The sequence below is a fragment of the Thermobia domestica genome, chromosome 10, assembly GCF_964235325.1.
Source record: "Thermobia domestica chromosome 10, izTheDome1.hap1.1, whole genome shotgun sequence".
Lineage (NCBI taxonomy): Eukaryota > Metazoa > Arthropoda > Insecta > Zygentoma > Lepismatidae > Thermobia > Thermobia domestica.
The window spans coordinates 63,859,527-63,878,380 of record NC_137463.1 but is presented as its reverse complement, the minus strand read 5'-3'; the positions used below and the strand labels follow the sequence as shown (position 1 = coordinate 63,878,380).

At 32.9% G+C, this 18,854-nt stretch overlaps 1 long non-coding RNA gene across 1 annotated transcript in view; it reads left to right on the top strand.

The window, feature by feature from the left end:
• LOC145661999 (uncharacterized) overlaps positions 1-16,632 on the top strand; it is a 33,242-nt gene extending 16,610 nt beyond the window's left edge. The window contains exon 2 of the long non-coding RNA XR_014126942.1: positions 16,427-16,632. This is a non-coding gene — a long non-coding RNA (uncharacterized LOC145661999). The remainder of the gene's footprint in view (positions 1-16,426) is intronic.
• The last annotated feature ends 2,222 nt before the right edge of the window (positions 16,633-18,854 follow it).

Genomic DNA, 18,854 nt, shown 5'->3' with positions numbered 1-18,854 from the left:
TTTTTGTCCACGAGCTTCCACGTCGAAAATGGCCTGAAACAAGGAGATGCGTTGTTGCCATTATTATTTAACTTTGTGCTGGAATACGCCATAAGGAAAATCAAAGATAGCAACCAGGGCCTAGAGTTGAACGGCATTCACCAGGTTATGGCATATGCTGATGATGTAAATTTAATAGGGGATGATAGGAGAACAGTAGAAATAAATGCAGAGATCTTACTAAACGCTTGCAGGGACATGGGTTTAGAAGTAAATGCTGAGAAAACTAAATACATGGAAGTGCGTCGGGTCCGTAATACGGCAAATTGTGGAGGCGTTAAAATATTAAATAATACTTTTGATAAAGTTGATACTTTCAAATATTTAGGATCAATATTAACAGACGAAAATCATATTCACGAAGAAATTAAATGTCGACTAAAAGCAGGGAATTCGTGTTACTATTCGGTTCAAAATCTCTTGTCGTCGCGAATTCTGTCGAGGAATTTGAAGCTTAAAATATATAAAACGATAATCATGCCTGTTGTTCTGTATGGTTGCGAAACATGGTCGCTTACTCTGAGGGAAGAACATAGACTGAAAGTATTTGAGAACAGGATCCTGAGAAGAATATTCGGACCGAAGAGGAACGAGAATGGGGAATGGCGGAAGCTTCATAACGAGGAACTACATAGTCTATACGGTTTACCCAACATTGTTAGGGTCGTCAAGTCTAGGAGGCTTAGGTGGGCAGGTCATGTAGCTAGAATGGAAGAAAGTAGAAACGCTTTCAAAGTCTTGACTGGTAGACCCATAGGAAAACGACCATTAGGAGGACCTAGGCGCAGATGGGAGGATAATATTAAGATGGATCTCGCAGAGATAGGAATACAAAGTAGAAACTGGATCCAATTAGCTAAGGATAGAAGTCAGTGGAGAGCTTTTGTGAACGCGGCACTGAACCTCCGGGTTCCATAGGCCATAGAGTTAGTTAGTTAGTTAGTTAGTATTTTCATCTACTTGCAAGGGGCACTTCGTTACCTTGATTGATTAAGCATGATATATACATAATATTAAATATATAAAAAAACTAAGATGTGTATATTAATTAGTAAGTCAGGCCTGACTTATTTATCGGACGCATTTACTGACACTATTTATTTAATATAAGTATAGCGTAATATATATAATTTTGCTATGTTTATAATATGTGAATGTACGCAAATATCAATTAGAGAATTATATATATATATATATATATATATATATATATATATATATTCTATTTTTTAAGATTAAGTTTTAGTTAGTTAGGCAGAATATTACTCTCGCGCCCACTTTGATTATAGATCTGATAGAGAGGCTACTTTTTTAAAGATTTCTCTTTGTTGCTTGCTTTTCCAATAATTTTCTATTGCTCTAGAAGTTTCCAGAACCGTTGTTCAGTTAAGTTTTTTCTTCATATTTTAATCCTTAGAAAAACATATAAAAAGGCGAATTTTTAAATAGCTTTCACTGTTTTAGGCAGTGAGGTCTGTAGCGTAGAGGTCCATACTAGAGGCGGTTCATCCAGAAGGAAATTAACAAGTAAGCCTTTTTCCGGGAGTTGCCTTTTAGTTTAGTTACTGCATGTCCACTGTAGAAGTAAGTCGTAGGCTTCCAGTCCCGCTAGAGAAAGTGGTCACTGGCCATAACTTAGGTGAATTCCCGAGATAAGAGTAGAAATTAAAAAAATAAGTAGGATTTTTAAGCTCTACGTCCGAATAATGGCTTAAATGAGCTCTAGTTTAATGGTTAGAAAGAGTGAAAAGTAATTTGCTCTTTGGGTAATCGTAGGGAGAGAGTGAAACCAGGACACTTAGGTTTTGAAATTTCCAAGTGTTGGAGGTTTTCCGAAGACTTTTTTTGGAGTCAGGTTCCGATTTGGGTTCGATCGCCGTAAAATCAGGCGGTATTAAAGCCTGGCTGGTGTTTCTATTTTCACACTGCGACTTTCGTGTACGAAAGTATTAGCGTGTGTGTTTTAATTTTCTAATCTATATTCTTAAATGGTACTCGTAATATAATAGCTGAGCCATGAGTTACGCCTGCTACTCATAATTCCCTAAATCTTCCTATGCTTTAAGATTTTAGTTTGTTTCTTACCTGAATTTCGTCGTGTTGAGAGTCCAAACCAGGTGTAGGACAGACTGTTACTGTAATTAAGATTAACAGTCTTTGAAAGCAAGGAATATGGACCTAGAATAGAGAGAGTACTACTTTCCATGTTACCGCGGTTCCCGAAAGAAATTTTAGAGAAGTTTTATTGTTTAAGTACAGAGATATTGAAATTAAAATCTTTCGTTGAGTTCATTGGGAACCCGAGCAAGATATTAAAGTTTTTCCACTGAGAAATAGCCACTTCCACTTTCCTTGAGAAATTGCGCCAAGGACACGTTGTCCCAAAAATTCTGTGTTGGTTGTAAAGGGAAGGACAATGCACCTGGTGTTGCAGAAAAAGAAAAAAATAAGTAAAAGCTAAGATAGAAATCCTTTTCTAGCGGTACGAGAAAAAATGCATTTTGTGGAAGGGAAACCGAAGTCCTTACAAAAACGTCAATTCTTGGGAAAGGCGTTCTTCTCTATTGTGACACGGGCAGTCAGTTCTCTTTTATTGACGAGGCAGAGGCAAAAGTATGGAAAAATAAAGGGTTCAAATTCAGAAAGAAATTTTTATCGCTTTCTTTAGCAAAAAGGTACTACAATGGCGGAATAAATTTAATTGTAAATATAGAATATTATGGACATATATTTAGTCAGAAGTTTTACGTTTTGAGAAGCCTACTGAAAAAATGTCTGGTTTGTAGCGACTTCCTATTTTTTTAAAAAAAAAAATTGCATTGTTCATTTCCCTGAACGACTGATGTATTGATGACGGGAAGATGTCCATTTGTGAGTGCGAAAGCTTAAAGAAGCGGAGAGGGGAATACTCCGGTTATGCAGTTGTAGAGAACTCCTCAGAACAAATTTTTCATGTAATGTTAAGTAACTTTTCTTGGAAACTCACGGGGAAAGGAAAAATAGGGTCAGAGAATATGGTTAAGATTAACACGGTTATCGACATCCACAAACAAAGTTAGTGCTTTATAATTGCCAAAGTACGGAGGGCCTTGGATAATTCAGAAGCAGATTGCTGCTAATAAATTTTTAGTAACTATTCAGAAGAGCGGGAGAATAGTAAAGACTAATGCAGACATGCTCAAACCTATTTTCATGGCACCTAAAATCTTGTTAGCATGTAAAGCAATCTTGTTAGCACTTGAGTTTGCGAGGACACTTTTTTCCAGATGAAAAATGCAAGGGCAGGAGAAAATAAAGAATCCTACAAATGAAATTGTTTAAAGTAATTTCATCGATGTTTTGTTATATATACATTTTTCCTTTCATATTTTTCTTTGAAATTAGTTAGATGTTAGGGATCCAGCGTGGTAGTCCACCAGTCGATCAGTCGCTTTTTTGGAGTCGAAACCGAAAGATTCTTTTCTGTGAAAAAACTGGCTGAAGTATTCAAAAAACCTACATCTTCGAGAAATGTTTATGTGGCACCTCGCCCTAAAGCTGGTTCAAGTTTTGAGTTAGAACTTCTGTGTGACGTTGATGCACCAAGAACAGTAAACGAAGATTACCTTTAAGTAATAAAGCTGGTGAAGTGTCAGACAAAAGAATCAGGAAAAACGATCACGAATATATCTTAAAGGAAATAAGAGCTGTTCAGTTTCAAAAATCGGTTCGGATATACTACTAAAACTTCTTGTGAGAAAAGGATAACAAGGCTGCAGATGAAGAAACGTTTAGACGTAGCCAATAACGAGGATGAGTACGTTATAAATGTTCTTACTGATGGGGAAGAATAAGACTGCGAGTCAGTCCTCGAAACCCCGGGTAAGAATCTGTTTTCTCCAATCCCCCTGAAGGTGTGGAAAATTATGAAGAAGTTGAACTTCTAAAATATCGAGTGATACTTCTAGTGATGCTTATGTGAAATTCAAGAGAATAGTGAAGTGAAACGTGTGTCAATAATATTTCAAAATTATATAAAGTGTTTTTAATTTCTAAAATTTCGCTTTTTAATTCTGATGTGTAAAATATAGTACGAAGGAATAGACAGTGAAGGAACATTATCCATGAAGTGAATTAAAGTAGTTTTTAAAAGTTTAATTAATTTTTAATTGATTTGATTTTTCAGTGTAATTGTGTTTTCTTGATTAGTGAGAATATCAAAATGACAGTTCGAGACTATAAACTCAAATGCGCAGATGAAGTCAAAGAAGTTTTCTCACTCTTTTTTTCTTTTTTATTGGAATGGATATGTGCGAGGGGCACTTCGTTACCTTGCTTAATTATGCATGATGTATTTTAATATTAAATCTATATAAAATTATGATTTGTATATTAATTAGTAAGTCATGTCTGACCCATTTATCTGACGCTTCTATTTAATATAAGTATAGCGTAATATATATATTTTTACTATGTTTGTAATATGTAAATGTATGTAAATTTCAATTAAAGAATTATTCCAATCATATATATATATATATATATATATATATATATATATATATATATATATATATATATATATATATACGAATTTTCTAAGATTAAGTTTCAGTTAGTTAGATCGACTATTACTCTCGCGACCCACTTTGATTGTGGACCTGGTAGAGTGGCTACTTTTTTGAAGGTTTCTCTTTGTTGCTTGCATTTCCAGTAATTTTCCATTGCTGTAGAATTTATCAGATCCGTTGCTCAGTTAAGTTTTTTCTTCATTTTTCGGTCACTGGCAAAACATAAAAAGGCGAATTTTTAATGGCTTTCGCCGTTTCAGGTAGGGAGGTCTGTAGGGTAGAGGTCTATACTAGTGGCTGTTCATTCCGAAGGAAATAAGCATGTAAGTTTTTATTCCGGGAGTTTTCTTTTAGCATAGTTACTGGATGTCGCCTATAATTCTAGATGTTCTAAAAAAGAATACCCAAAGAGAAAAGAACATAAATTTGTTTACTTTCCTCTATTAGAATTAACACTTAGGAGTTACGCGAATGTGTAGTATTAGTCTAGTCTTTTCTAATAGTCTTTTCTGTGCCTTACATTATTTTAAATAGGTTGCCAAACAGGTGGAATGACATATTTCAGAAACTACGCTCCTTGGTGGTCAACATATTGACAAAATCTGTAATTTAAAAAAAGAGATGTATTATCTGCTAAGTAGTACAGAATCATTTTTCTCTTATCAAGGACTATCTTGTGTATAAGCAACATACATAAAATTTCTATATGTATTGTGCAATGGGAAAAAATCCCTGAGAACATTAATAACTCATCGAAAGAAAGCTGAACAATTTATAAAAATAGCTCAATATCACGGAGTTTAATGATTATCTAATTGAATATGCGTTTCTCTTATTATTAAGGTAGACCATATTGATTTTTTCGGAACGTGGCATACTTTTATTATGATTAATATTAGAAGTACCCATAGTAATAAGAATAGTAGTCAATAAAATATAACAGTTGGTGTCCGTAGTAAATAGTAACATTAAATCTAATATTGATTCTCCAAAGAAGAACGGATTGAAGTTTCCTTATTTCTGATCATTATTTATCACGTGTTAGTCACGTAAAGTAAATTCTAGCCTTTTATCTCATTTACGATTCAGAAAGTATAACATACACCACCTTTGAACTTCAGATGTATGGGTCATCACCGAATTATTATCCTGGGGTTATGAGGGGCTATACAACTTTTGAGACATACAAGGAAACACAAAACTATGCAGTACTGTGATTAGCTGATCTATTTTTATATTCATTCATAAACCCTTTACTTGTAGACAATCTTATAATTCATTAGATTTCTTTGCACATTCATATCATTAAATTTTAGACACAAAAGTACCACGATAAAACCTTTCTCTTCACTTTGTGAACTATGTTGCTGACCCACAATGTAACGAGATGTTTATTTAGAGTTTAAAAAAAAAAAAGTAAATCAGCTTCACATTATAATAGCGCCAACAGCGGAATTTGTGCGAACTATCTTCCTACGTTTAATTTCTGTCTATAGGCAACAGCACTTTAGCTGTTGAATCCAAAGGTAGAAGTCTGAGCTATTCTGAGTTTCGAATTTTGTTCGAAATGGGTAAAACCAGTTAACCAGTTGCTATTTTGTATCTTGAAAGCATAGTTCTGAAAGTTAAAATCTTATTACGTGATATTATTATATTCTAAGAATTCAATTGAGGATCAGTGTATGTGTGAAATAAGTTATAGTTATTTGGTGTTACGTTTAAAAAAAAAAAAAAAAAAAAAAAAGTGTGTTTCCATTTGATCCTGTTAATACATGTTTTGTGTGAAGTTCCATGCCTATAGTATGCAAATAACAAGGAGGAATATTGTATTCAGAATATTGGTGAGTTAATTACTGTATTTATTAATTATAAAGAAATAAGTTTGATATAAGTAACTAAGAATTGTTCAGATTTAAAAAATTCTTACAGATTATATGTAATTTTTCTACATTTTCTACAGTTAAGGTTATCTGCTTATTTGCTGGAGAAATATTTGTCTATTGAAGTAGCCTCTTTGGATGGAATTCTTTATTAGCAGTCATTATATGTATTACTTTATTGAATTTGTTATAAAGTTAATGAATAGATCAAAGAATATTATTTTCCCGATTAACCATACTATTAAGTATATTTATGAATAGTAGCTGCATTCGCTCTAATATTTTTGAACTCAGGATTACTATATATTTAATTAACATTGTTTAGGCTTTAAATAATTTAATTTCTGAACCTGCTATACGTTATAAGTGTGGATGTGCCCGAAGGGTACATTTGTTCTACCTAACGACGGCTCCATTCAATCACTTGTACGAGTAAAGGGTGGAGATCGCGTTACACAAATTCAACAGCTAAAGTCTTCCTTCTTATTTTTCATTAGTAGAAATATTATTATTATAAGTAGCAGGAAGGATAGATTTGGGAAAGCAGGTTCTGTTTTTCATCTACATGAAATATAGTATTGCTAGCACCAGTGTAGTTAATTTTGTTACGATACACGTATCTAGTTCTTACTTGTCAGGATATCACTTGTTTGGTAACATATCGGCTGTATATAGAAAGAATTTTGTGAGAGTTGAGTTTTATATATTGCGGGGTTCGAACCAGAAACATGGCAGATACGAGTAGTGAACGTACCCATCAGGGCCAGTTAAATTTAAATCATTTTCCCAATGGAGATGGTGGTTTGATAATACCTAATCCATTAAATCCTTTTTTGATGGAGCAAGATTTTTCGTTTTTAGAAAACGAAAGATATAGGGACAGTTACTGTAGGGCAGTTGAGCCACAAACAGCTGGTAGTTTATCACCGTTGTTAGATTCAGATACCAGCAGTGTTTATACTTCGACCTTGGCAGGTGCAACGACTCACGATTTGAGGAATGAGAGTGAGAGTGTTGATGTAGGTCAGTTAAGGCAAACTGGTTTTAGCGCACCTGTGGTAGATAAGAGCTGTTTTGCTTTAAATGAAAAAGACTGTTGGAAAATTGATAAACAAATCAATACAGAGAATGAACGTAGTGAGCCATATTTACATAATTTTATGCCGTTCTCTGTGGATATGAATAAATTAGCAGTATCAGCTGCCAATGAGAATTTTTCGGAAAAAATAAAAAGAATCCCTTTTTGTGATGGAACTACAGACGAAATTATTTTTCTTTTCTTATTAGAGATTTATAAGATTATGAAACTCAACTTGTTCCCGAAAGAAGCTTTGTTTATTATAGCTTTAGGAAGGAGTAGTGGCCTTATCAATCATGAGTTATCTAATTTGATAAAGGGTTCAAATCAGTGGGTACATATTAGTTACCTATTGTATTCAAAATTTGTAACCCCGATAGGTAAACAACAAATAGAACGTAAATATATTTATTGTTTGCAAAAGCCGGAGGTTAATATAGTATCTCACGTCGAGAGTGTGGTGGATAGTTATGTGATCACACACGGGAGAGAAGATATACAAACATTAATTGACATTCTTTTAAATGGGATGAAGCCTCAAATACGTTATGAACTTTTTAAATATAATCGTCCAGTATCTCTAGAATTTGTGAAAGCAGAAGTGGAAAAATATGAGTTACATCAGCGGAACTTAATTGTTTACAATAGTTTAGTTAAACATCAACAAAAGGAAACAGTAGGAAGAAAAGTAGTTCAGTGCTATTTTTGTCAAGGAAATCACAGAGTTTCCCAGTGCCCACATAAACTTTCTCAATGTATAGCTAAGTTGAACATTGAAAGCGGTGAGCGGGTACGCAGTGTTACAAATAGTGAGAGGTCCCGGGTTAGTTCCCAAGCAAGTAAGGTCAATAAAGGTCCAGTTAATAAACTTTCTTCAAACTTTAGGGAGGTTAAGAGTGAGAATCCAAACAAAGGATCATTTAAGAACTTAATTGCAGCATTTGTCAATGCCTTTATTATGGGGAAACAATTAAAAGGAGGACTTGACAGTTGTAGCTCAGTTTCCTTGGTGAATAAACAATACTTTGAGAAGTGGAATAAAACTTTAAATAATCCTGTGCGTGTTTATGAGCAAAAATTTAGTGGAGTAGGTGTGGACAGACAAAAGATCGAGTTGAATTCCTGTGTTTTCTTATTTATTAGATTTCATAAGAAAACTTACAAATTGAAGTTCTTTCTAGTGGAAGGTTTAGAACCTACATTTATCGTAGGAGTCCAGGAACTAAAATTTATAAGTGCTCAGATAGACTTTGACAATAACAAACTTTTATTGAAACAAGAACGTGCTGTGGTACCCCTTGCTTATAATCTGTCACCCCCCTCCCAAAAGGATAATTCTTATTCTGCGCAAAGCGATTTATTTTGTAGCGATGGTGCTTCTGCTTATGCCAATTTGTTTATGAGGATGGACGGTTGTAGAGAAAGGGAAATGACTTCGTCGCCAGGCGTCTGCAAGGTTTCCATATCGTCAGCGCCCTTGGATCCTCCCATTGTTGCCAACCCAGGAGAGACTTTTTCTTCATTGTATCCGGAGAGGTCAGGGAATTTTGAACAGCGGCCATCAGCATTGTCACCAATCACAGTAGACCCTAGTTTCTTGGAACAGGATCATACTTTACAAGGGTATGTTGATAATTTAATAAATAAATATCCTAATGTTTTTAGTGATAAGATAGGATGTATTAATGGATTTGAACATCAAATATTGTTAAAAGACGATACACCTATACGGAAAAAACCTTACCCTCTTTCGCGGGCAGAACAAAAGCAAATGGATGTAATTTTGGATGATTTACTTGCTCAAGAAATAATTCGTCCTAGTAATTCCCAGTGGGCTTTTCCTTGTTTTCTTGTCAACAATAAGTCAGGAAGTAAAAGGCTTGTAGTGAATTATCAATCTCTAAATTCTCGTTTGTGTTTAAATGCACAATATACTCCTCGTATGGAAGATGTGTTAGCTAGTCTATCACAGGGAGTTATTTACAGCCATTTTGATGTTCACGCAGCATATCATCATTTGAAACTTAGTGAAAATTCGACTCAATATACCGCCTTTTTAACTCATCGCGGTTTATTTGAATATAAGTATGTGCCTTTTGGTATATCTTCAGGATCATTTATTTTGTCAAAGGTTTTAACTGATTTGCTATATCCTTTGAAAGAACAAGGTGTGGATTGGTTTTTTGATGATATAGTGGCAGTAAGTAAAGATATAGAGAGTCATAAACAGCTAATTGAGTCAATTTTGCAGAAGTTTAATGAGGTTGGTATAACATTGTCGATTAATAAATCTGCATTATTTCAGAGAAAGATCTCATATTTGGGATTTGTTGTTGAAAACGGAAATCTATGTATGGATCCTTCTAGAATAGAAGTTATCAGGAAATTACCTGCACCGAAAAATCGGAAAAGTTTGATTAGCTTAGCTAGTTTTTTACAGTTTTATAGTAGGTTTATACCAAACTTTCATGATGTGATGGAACCGATAACTCGACTTCGTTCGGCGAAGTGTAAATTTGAGTGGGGAAAAGAGCAGCAAAGAGCTTTAGATCAGATAAAGGAATTATTTGAAGCTTATGTAGTATTGAAACTTCCAGATTTGAATAAACCCTTTATAATTACATCAGATGCCTGTTTAAAATCTTTAGGAGGCACGTTAGAACAATTAGATAGTCAGGGAAACAGAGTTCCGGTAGCATTCTTTTCTAGACGCTTACGTAAATATGATTTAAATAAGCCGATCTTTTTGTTGGAACTTATGGCGGCGGTTGAATGCATGGAACGATATAAAACGTTTTTGCATAATAAATTCGAATTGAGGGTAGACCATGTGGGTTTAGCATATGCTATACGTAACATACGAAGGGTCAAAAGGTATGGTAGTTTATTGTATCGATTATTAGCGTTTGATTTCACTGTAAAATCTGTTTCAAGTAACTTGAATATAAGTGCAGATTTTATGTCACGATTGTTTGACGAGGAAAATTTTGAATCTATGTATTTAGAGCCAACCATGGAACAAGAGATTAATAATTTATGTTTAGTAAATCTCTGGAATATGCCATTTGCTAACATATCTATAAAAGATCATCAAGCTAGAGATCCTGAATTAATGGAGATTATACATCGTTTAGAACGAAAGGAGAGATTAGAGGATTATAAGTTAATTAAAGGGATTCTGTGTAAAAAGACTAAAGCTATAAAAAACCCGTATAAGATTTGTCTTCCAAAATGTCTAGCCAATAGTATTATAGAGTTTCATCATAGTTGTATTTTACCCGGAAGCCATTTAGGGACAAGAAAAACTATTGGGCGTATAGCAGCCAAATATACTTGGAGTGGGATGGTAGAAGATATAAAACAATTTGTGTCATGCTGTGAGCTATGTCAGAAAAATAAACCTAATAATAGGAAACAAATGGGTCAATTAACATCAGATTTTGAAAAATTTGTAAATGGGAGATGGTATACGGACACAATTGGTCCAATGTGCAATACACGATCGGGACGCCACTGTTTGATTGTGGTAGATTCGTTTTTTAAGCGAGTTTTCTTAGAACCACTCCGTGTACTCTCTAGTCAAGCCATTATCAATCGTTTATATAAATTAATGTGTAGACATGGCTTTATATTTTCTTTGGCGCATGACAATGCTAGTGTGTATAGCTCTGCACTATTTAAAGATTTTTTATATAGTAATGGTATTCGCGATATTCGAATTTCTCCGTACCATAGTGCCTCAAACGCAGCTGAAAGATACATTTCAGTTTTGAAAAATTCGTTGAGGATATACTTTAGTAAGAGACAGAATCAATGGGATACGGGTCTATACGAAATAGAGTACTCGATTAACAGCGCTGTTCATGAGAAGACCAAGTGTAGTCCCTTTGATTTAGTTTGTAACTATAACTGCGGAGACCCATTAGAGGTAAAATGGAATGTGCAGGAGCTAGATATCCAAAAGAAAGACCCCAATTTGTGGGTAAATGCGCTCCATAATATGGAGAAAGCGTGGCATAGGAAAAAGAAAATTTTTAATAAACGAAGAATACCTACTAATTATCAAGTGGGTGATAAACTTTTAATTAAAGCCCAAACCAAGTCATCTTTGGCTGATAACATTACGAAGAGTTTATCAGAAAGGTGGTTGGGGCCATTCGAACTCCAGAAATTCCTTGGTGAAAACTCCTTACAGGTTAAATCTGTTGTAAATGACAGAGATATTCGTAGAGTACATGTCTCAATGACAAAACCTTTCAGAGAAAGGAGAATCCCTATTGTTAATTAGAAATCTTCATGTAAAAAAATAAGAAAAAAAAAAGGAAAATTAAGAATCATAAAGTGTTATTGAAGCTTTACGTTGGTGCTATAAGACAATAGACGAACATAATTTTAAGTAATTTTTAAAGTGTTATATGTTAAAATAGTTTTCTCATTGCAGGCCTGTAATGTGTCCGTCTAAATATGTCTAATGTATTGCGTCCTTAATTGTAAATTGGGCTTTTGGTCCAATAGTCGGTGGATTGTATCGTCAATTGTTAATGGAGAATTCCGTGGATCGGATTCCAGCCTGTTTGTCATGTCTCTTGGATGGAAATGGATTATTCTGATAAAACTGGTTACGGATAAATCAACATATTATTTTTCAACTGGAAACTATTCGTTCAGTACGTAATCAAGACAGAAATTGTAAGTTACAATGTAATTTCTTTTTCTATTATTGAATATGTAAAATATATATATCTTTCGCTTTATATTTAATATTGCTTAGGAAAATCAGGAAATTGCATTTAAGCGCTATTTCATAATTTTTGGAAGTGTTTGTAAATTTATGAAAGATGAGAATCATAGACGAATTACTATAGTTGCTAACTGTAGAGAGAGTGTAGAGTATGGTAGTGGTTTGATTGTATTTTGGGGGTTATTTTTTATTTTTTGTTTATTTTTCTTTAGTTGGTGTAGTTGGGAAGTATGTTTCTGCTAGTTAGTAGGTATAGTGATACTAGTTTGGTAATTAATCCTGACTTGAGACAAACGAGATTCTGCATATTTCATAACAAAAAAAAATTTTTTTTTGAGGGAGAGGTGAATGTGTAACGAGATGTTTATTTAGAGTTTAAAAAAAAAAGTAAATCAGCTTCACATTATAATAGCGCCAACAGCGGAATTTGTGCGAACTATCTTCCTACGTTTAATTTCTGTCTATAGGCAACAGCACTTTAGCTGTTGAATCCAAAGGTAGAAGTCTGAGCTATTCTGAGTTTCGAATTTTGTTCGAAATGGGTAAAACCAGTTAACCAGTTGCTATTTTGTATCTTGAAAGCATAGTTCTGAAAGTTAAAATCTTATTACGTGATATTATTATATTCTAAGAATTCAATTGAGGATCAGTGTATGTGTGAAATAAGTTATAGTTATTTGGTGTTACGTTAAAAAAAAAAAAAAAAAAAAAAAAAAGTGTGTTTCCATTTGATCCTGTTAATACATGTTTTGTGTGAAGTTCCATGCCTATAGTATGCAAATAACAAGGAGGAATATTGTATTCAGAATATTGGTGAGTTAATTACTGTATTTATTAATTATAAAGAAATAAGTTTGATATAAGTAACTAAGAATTGTTCAGATTTAAAAAATTCTTACAGATTATATGTAATTTTTCTACATTTTCTACAGTTAAGGTTATCTGCTTATTTGCTGGAGAAATATTTGTCTATTGAAGTAGCCTCTTTGGATGGAATTCTTTATTAGCAGTCATTATATGTATTACTTTATTGAATTTGTTATAAAGTTAATGAATAGATCAAAGAATATTATTTTCCCGATTAACCATACTATTAAGTATATTTATGAATAGTAGCTGCATTCGCTCTAATATTTTTGAACTCAGGATTACTATATATTTAATTAACATTGTTTAGGCTTTAAATAATTTAATTTCTGAACCTGCTATACGTTATAAGTGTGGATGTGCCCGAAGGGTACATTTGTTCTACCTAACGACGGCTCCATTCAATCACTTGTACGAGTAAAGGGTGGAGATCGCGTTACAACAATCAAGATAGCGAAGAAATATAACAATCACGTAGCAGTATGCTGAATTCAACCGACATTGTTTGATACACTACGATCGACAGATCTTCAGTTCAAAGTTCGACATCTGTAGGTGACTGAAACGTCAGTATATTCAAAGGTTGAGTTAACTTTATTAAATTTATCTTACTGCTTAATCGTTTCTAGATGTAAAGATTGAGCAACAACAATAAAAGTTTTAAAACTTGGTTTTTATGACAACGTCTTATTTCGTAATGACGATTACTCCAAGTAAGGTGAAATAAGTTGTGGTCGATGTCACATTACTTCCTTGTAAGAAACAGAGTGTCAATACTGAAATTGAGTATCTTCCGAGTATTGTTAACCGTAACTAAATATTTTAAAATAATGACCCAACTTTCGGAAAATAGGATAAAAAGCATACTATATGTACCATTTACTTCTACATTTTGTGTTTGATTTTACTTATGAAATTTGAACGAACATTCTGACGAGAATAAGTTTGCCAAAATAAATTATTGCAAATTTATTTTATTAAACAACTATATTTCAAAATGAATTTAAGTAACAATTCTAATTACTGTGATCACTGTATTAGTTACTGAAATTAAGAGAGCTTTTAGAAATACGAGCAAAAGTTATCATAGCAAATAAATTAAAATTAACCCATTAGTGCATGAAGTTTTCTAGAGGTAAAATGTGCGTACAATTTGTTATTTTGGGGCATGCTTAGAGCACTTTAAACGACTGTAGCGAAGTGTACCTGAAAGTTTATTGTAGTTGGTGGCAAGCGCCATAAAAAGTTTCACATACACGGGAAATACTTGACTAATAGACCTATATTTTACCAATGTTTTTATAATCAATAATATTTTAATCTTCATATAACATTAACATTTGGTTGTTAACGGTTTTAGTTATTGACACCGAATTCACATGTCTTTAAGGGTCATGTACTTGAAACGTTATTGATATTTCAATAACAATGGCCGGCTTTGAAGATTTTGCCCTGAAAAACCAAAGTGCAAGTTTTTCGACAACAATAACACCCACTGTTATAGGAACAGGCTCTAATGTTTTGTTCTCAAAAGTTCTGGATATGAGGTTATAATGAATTAAAACGTAATTAACACATTCGATTTTTCAGATCATATGCACTAATGGGTTAAGGAAATTCGTTTATATTAAATTAATGTGGACGTCGTACACCATAGTGCCTAAGTATAATAGAAATAATATTTTCAGTTTCTGTTAACGAAAAATATTCAATTTAATGAAATATGTTTATTAGGTAAGGAAAATTAGAGATATATAAAATATACTTGTTTAATTAAAAATTAATGATTTCTATTTGAATAATAATAATCGTTATCTATTTAATTATATAAGTAAATTTTAAAGATCTTCGACCTTTCTTTATATAATAATTTCAGCAATTGTCTGCTTAGTGTAAAATGATTTGGTATTATTATCAAACATTTGGATTGTTTGTTTTCTTTTTTTTACAAAATGAAACTAGAGAAACCTTAAATACTTCTTAATCGTACTAAGAATTGGTACGTTTAATTTATTTTAAATTTTAGTAGGTGTATTGGAATTCAATTGCTGCTTATAATTACAATTTATGATATTGATTAGATTAATCAGTTCCAATAACTCGTAGTTTCTTTTCCGACGTTTAAAATTGTAACATAAACGATACTTTCAGTTATTGTTTCATTTCATTACCTACTATTTAAGGAATAGTCTATTTAGTAATTCCGTATGATTAGTAAGTCTCTAGTTACACAGTTTCTTTATGACATTGAATGACTTACGAAATACAAAATAGAGCAAGAGAATCAGACGTAGAAAAGACCAACATAACTTTATCGACATCACAGGTCAGAATAGGCATTTTACCTTTGTACTGCAGCGATAGGAAAATACTTTCAAAACATCATAGCAACACATTACGGTCGGGAAATCGTGCCACGCATTGAAGTTCTTTTAACACTAAAATCAATGTAGATTATATCCAAATCAATGTCATAAAATTTCTGTGTTTAATACTGCCACATTCACCTTTACATAACTACACGTGTATTTACTAACATTGCACTAATATCCTAGGTGCTCTAAAAACGAATAGGCAGAGAAAGAAAAAAATGAGTCAGTTTACTTTCGCCCATTAGAATTATAACTTAGGAGTCTCGTAATTGCCTATTATTAGTATGGTCTCTCACAAGAATCATTCCTGTGTCTTACATTATTTTAAATAAGTTGCCGAAGAGGTAGAATGAAATATTTCAGAATCTGGACTGTCTGGTGGCCTTCACACTGACACAATCAGTAATATAAAGAGATATTTATTAACTAAGTTGTACACATGCTCTTGCCGAATACTTTTTTCTGTATTCAATGTACATACATATGTTCTGTGAAATGGGAAAATAATCGCTCAGAACATTAATAGCACATCGACAGAATGGTGAAGACTTAATAAAATTAACTCAATATCACTAGTTTAATGATTATCTAACTGAATATACGTTCCTCTTACTATTTTGGTAAAGCATATTGAACTTTTGTGAACGTAGCTCACTTTCATTGTGACTAATATTAGAAGTAACCGTAGTAATAAGAATAGTATTCAATAAAATGTAATATTTAATATCAATAGTAAATAATAATATTAAATCTAGTATCGATTCTCCATACCAAACATATTCTACTTCACTTATTTCTGAAATCATTATTTATCACTTGTTGGTCATGAGAAGTAAATCCTAGCTTTTTACCACATTTACGATAGAGAAAGCATAACACATACCATCTTTCAATTTCAGATGTATGGTTCATCGCCGCAAAATTTCCCTTATCTAATAACTATCAGGGGTGGTGACATAGATGCAGAGAATACGCAACACCAGAAGGGATCAAACAAGGGTGAACAGCAAATAAATATTAAACCCCGTTACTACCCTTACTATTAAAACAGAATTTGTATTCACGTCATACAGGCGGCAATATACTTATCTGTACGACGTAATGGCTAGTAATAAAGATATTGAAGTAGTGTGATATTTTAAAATTTATTTTAATAAGACCTTAAGAATCTCCTTTCAACGAAATTAGCACTTACTATTTAAATACAATGAATACTTATCAAGGAACTTAGCGAAAATCGTTATACATAAGATTGAAAATAACATGTTATAAGAAACACCACGCCACGTCATCCTCTCCCCTTAAAGTAACCTTGTGTATCTTCGTAACATTTCCTTTATAAATTGATATCAATATATTTTATAATGTATAACCATTTTGCTAAAGTGTGTCACCAAAAAAAAAAAAAAAATGTAATAAATATTTGCTATCAGAATCTCAGTAGTTATATATCAATGAAAATAGCAGCGATCCAGACACTTTGTCACCTGCGAAAGATATTTTCGTAAAGGAACACACCAAATCAAGCAACAATGTAATACAGCATCTGGTTGACAATAGTTCAAAGAGAAATTCAACAAACGGAAGAAAGGAATATACGAAGAAAATGTAAATTAGACGTTAGGGTTATTAAGATTAAATTCGCTGACATACCGAAACTTATTTTCGGGAATAAGTAAATGCTGTAGGGTATCCATTCCTTCTGAGAAAGAAATTTTAAGTTGGACACTGGAGTCGCTGTTATTGTTGTTCCTAAATAAACATATATCAAGACATGTAAGAAATATAAATTAGAAGCAAGCCCATATACCATTATTACGGCTGATAAAAGGATGATTCCGTTTATGGGGCAAAGTTCGGGTGAGTTCAAGGTAGGTTTTAAAGAGTCAGCAATTATTGCGACTAATGCAGATGGAATAACAATATTCTAGGACTTATTGGATTAACCTGAACTGTCCCGAACGGAGAGAAGAATTCAAAAATTCATTAAATATTCTAACCATTGTATACAAAATTATATCGATGCCAATTCGATTAGAAAGGAAGTAGGTCTACAAAAAACGAACTGAGAAAAAGAGAAGAGACTGGGCAAACAAATATGGAGGGAACAAGAGATGTGATTCAGGACAGCGATGAAGTTCGGTCATGTGAGTGGATAGTAAACCATGGGGAAAGAAAACGAAAAAAAGGTGAACGAGGAAGAAATTTTGAAAGTGTGATTAGATAGTAAACCAAGAAAAGAGAAAAGTGGGAAGAAAGTGGTGGACGATGATGATACGTGGAGGATATGGTTAATCTGAAAATAATGGGGGCAAATATTGTTGGGAAATACATTTCAAGGATATGGGTAATTGGACAATGATAAGGAAGTAGGAAAAAGTCACTATACAGTGTTACTCTGTGCAGCGATTATTAAATTTGAAAATTTCTACAGCATAATTTGTACATTATTATTATTGTTGAGTAATACGTCTATTAAATTAGCATGTTTTAAATCTGCTACCTTCCTTGATGACCCCAGTTGTGTGATTGTTGTATATACTGTCTGACGTATTACCGAGATTATAACGCATACTCTCTTTTATCCAGAATATAATTTGTAATGTAATATTTTGAAATATTTTCAAATGAAGGTCACCATCACCGTTCTCTGGATTATAGGGTTCAAAGAATTGTCTGCCCTTTGCGTAGGAATCTGCCATTCATTTATTTTTAACGAAATTTTCTCATCACCACTGTTAGATAATTAAACAAAGTCAAACACACACGTATCACTAACTTGCGATAATTAAATACCGACTTAAATTTATTTTTAAAAACTCTATCGAATATTACTTAAAATACGTAATCTATTACGTAACTACCAACAATAATACGTCTTATTCGCTACACATAATAAAAGTGCGTAGAAACGTCTTCGTACTTCTTTATCATATAGACCGGACTCACTGTTCACTTACCCATATCTTTAAAGATTTTTCCCAACATATATGTTACTGTTATGAGGGGTTTTAACACTTGTGAGACATACAAAAAGGTAGATCACTACGAAACCACTTTCCGTACTGTGACTAATTAACAACCGATTTATTTTTATATTGATTATTAAACCCTTTACTTTTATACGATCTTATAATTAACTAAATATCTTTGCACTTTCATATCTTTAACTTGTGGACACAAGATATATCCTTTTTCTTCAGTTTGTGATACATGTTGTTGACCCACAATCTAGATAGCACAAAAGTATAGTAATCAAGTAGCAATATCTTGAGTTTTGCAAGCATTGATACATTACTATCAACATATTTGAAATTGAAAGTTCGA